This window comes from Muntiacus reevesi, chromosome 3 (genome assembly GCF_963930625.1).
Source record: "Muntiacus reevesi chromosome 3, mMunRee1.1, whole genome shotgun sequence".
Classification (NCBI taxonomy): Eukaryota; Metazoa; Chordata; class Mammalia; order Artiodactyla; family Cervidae; genus Muntiacus; species Muntiacus reevesi.
The window spans coordinates 264,547,087-264,550,071 of NC_089251.1; the positions used below are offsets into that span (position 1 = coordinate 264,547,087).

At 44.1% G+C, this 2,985-nt stretch overlaps 1 pseudogene; it reads left to right on the forward strand.

Annotated features, from left to right (window-relative positions):
* Nucleotides 1–1,893: 1,893 nt before the first annotated feature.
* Nucleotides 1,894–2,073, forward strand: LOC136163527 (small EDRK-rich factor 2-like; annotated as a pseudogene).
* The last annotated feature ends 912 nt before the right edge of the window (nucleotides 2,074–2,985 follow it).

The window sequence follows — 2,985 nt, forward strand, 5'->3', positions numbered from 1 at the left end:
TTGAATTCTTTCACTTGAATCTTTCTTATTTGGCTAGATTTCATTTTGGGTAGCTTTTTCCACGGCTTCTCTGTTGCTTTTGTATTTGAAGAGATATCTTAGCTGTGTATACTATTCACACATCAATCTTTCCCTTACACTTTTGTAGATATTGCCCTATAGTTTTCTGTTATCGAATTTGGCATGGAGAAGTCTTAGTTTTATTTTTTGGCCATTCAGCTTGTGAAATCTTAATTCCCCAGCAGGGGTCGAACCTGTGCCCCCTGTAGTGGAAGCACTAGACTACCAGGGAAGTCCTGAAACTTGCTTTTTTTTCTTTTTTCTTTTTCTTGGGGAAAAAAAAAAAAACAAAACCAAGAACCCTGCTTTATTGAGATATAGTTTACATGCCATAAAATTCACCTGTTTAAAGTGTACAATTTAATGGATTTTAATATTTACAGAGTTTTGCAACCATTACCGTAATCTGCTTTCAGAACATTTCTATTGCTCCAAAGAGAAACCTCCCATCCATTCACAGTGACTCATTTTCTTCTCCCCTAGGTCCTGTGGCAACTATTTATCTATGATGGATTTGTCTATTCTGGATATTTCATATGTATTGATACATGGATTCACACAATGTTTGGTCTTTTGTCTCTGCCTTCTTTCATGTAGCATAATCTTTTGCAGATTCACCCATGTGTGGCATGTGTCAGTTCCATTTTATGGTCAAATAATATTTCACTGTATGAATGGTTGTATCACATTTTGGTCATCCATTCATCAGTTGATGGATATGTGGGTTGTTTCTGCTTTCAGGTTATTATGAATAATGCTGCTGTGAACAATCATATACAACTTTTTGTATGGACATGTACTTCATTTCTTTTGAGTATGACCTAGAAGTGGAATTGCTGGGTCACATGGTAGCTGGTGGTTTTGTCACTAAGTCATGCCCCCCTCGTAACAGAGTAATGTCCAGAACTATGATCATCATAAGTTAGTGCTGATTTTTTTCCTAAATGGTAAAATTTCAGGAGAGTCACTAATTTCCTCTTTGTACCTGTTTAAGTTTGAATATTTTTAAAATAATGAGAATATATAATTTTATATTAAATTCATTATGACTTTAAAAAGTTTTCACCTTCCGTTTTTCAAATACTTTTAAACACGTTTAAAAGTGACTTCATTCCTTAATATCGTTAGAGAACAGTTGACCAAAACCACCTGCGTCGGCCAGACCCGGCGCCTGAGTTGTCTCGCCAACAGGAGGTCCCAAGAAGGAACAGGGTGCTGTTGCCAAAGACTGACTGGGAGGACTCAGGAGGGGCCCAAAGAGGGGGGAGATGACCAGCCTCCCAGAACCCTTCATGCTGGAATCCACCTTGACGGAGGATGTGCGTTACCAGGAAGGACTCTGGGTCAGACTATGGGCCGAGCAAGGTCACCGGCCAGAGACGACCCAGAAACTAACCCCATCACCATAAAACCGGAGCCCGCAAGCCCCAGGGCAGAGCAGCCCTCCTGGGTCTCCTAACCCTGCTGCTCTCTGCTCCGGTCACCGCTTCCCGGCGAAGTCTCACGTGTCAGCACGCGTGTCTCCCTTGGCAATCCACTTCCTAATGTTAGACAAGACTCTATTCTCAGGCCCTGGAAGGGGCCCCCCTTCCTGCAAAAACCTCACTGCAATGTTACACTGCACTATTCTTTTTCTCCAGCTTTGTTGAAATATAACTGGCATGTAACATTGTATTAGTTTCAGGTGTGCGGCATAATGATTAGATACATGTATATATTACAAAATGAACACTACCAAAGGTCTAGTTAACATCCATCACGACAGGCAGTTGCATTTTTTCCCTTGTGATGAGAATTTTTAAAATCTACTTTCTTGGAGCCGTTGCCGTGGACATGACCCGCGGTAACCAGCGCGAGCTCGCCCGCCAGAAGAACATGAAAAAGCGGAGCAACTCGGTTAAGAGAAAGCGCCGAGATGACAGGCTTCCTGCGGCCGCTCGCAAGCAGAGGGACTCAGAGATCATGCAGCAGAAGTAGAAAAAGGCAAACGAGAAGGAGGAGGAGCCCAAGTAGCTTTGTGGCTTCGTGTCCAGCCCTCTCGCCCTGCGCCTGTGTGCCTGGGGCCAGCCCCATCACGCCCGCGGTTTCTCCCGTGGAGCTCACGGCCCCGGCTCCGAAGGCGCGCCCTTCACCCTGGCTCTGCGCGGTCCCCTCTGTGCTCCTGCCCCTCAGGTAGCCTCTCTCCCCTGGGCCACTCCTGGGGGTGAGGGGGCTACCCGCTCCCAGTGTTTTTTATTCCTGTGGGGCTCACCCCAAAGTATTAAAAGTAGCTTTGTAAAAAAAAAAAAGAAAATCTACTTTCTTAGCAACTTTCAAATATATTAAACACTATTGTTAACTATAGTCACCATGCTGTAAAGTTACATCCCCGGGACTTATCTTTTTTTTTTTTTAATTCTTGACTGCAGTGGGTCTTTGCTGCAAAACACAGGCTCTCAGGCATGCGGCCTTCAGCAGTTGTGGCTCACGGGCTCTAGAGCATGGGCTCATTGATAGTAGTGAGCAGGCTTAACTGCACCATGTCATGGGGGATCTTCCCGCATCTTCCACCAGGGATCCAGCCTGTGTCCGCTACACTGGCAGGAGAATTCTTAACCGCTAGACTACCAGGGAAGTCCCAGGACTTAATGGATGTTTATACCTTTTAATCCTCTTCACCCAATTTCCCCTCTCCTAACACTACTAAATTTTGACATAAAGATTCATGTATGACCAAAGTAGCTAAATACTCATCACTGTCAGAATATTGGCCCTTTGGAACTATCAAGGCTTTGCACAAAATATTCCATTTAATCGTCTCATCAACACCTCAGAAATAGAAACTCCCAGTTAAACAGATGCGACAATTGAGGCTTAGAGACATTAATCAGCTTTCCCAGGGGTAACTGAACAAATGCAGGAAACAAATCATACTTTGTGCCTTTA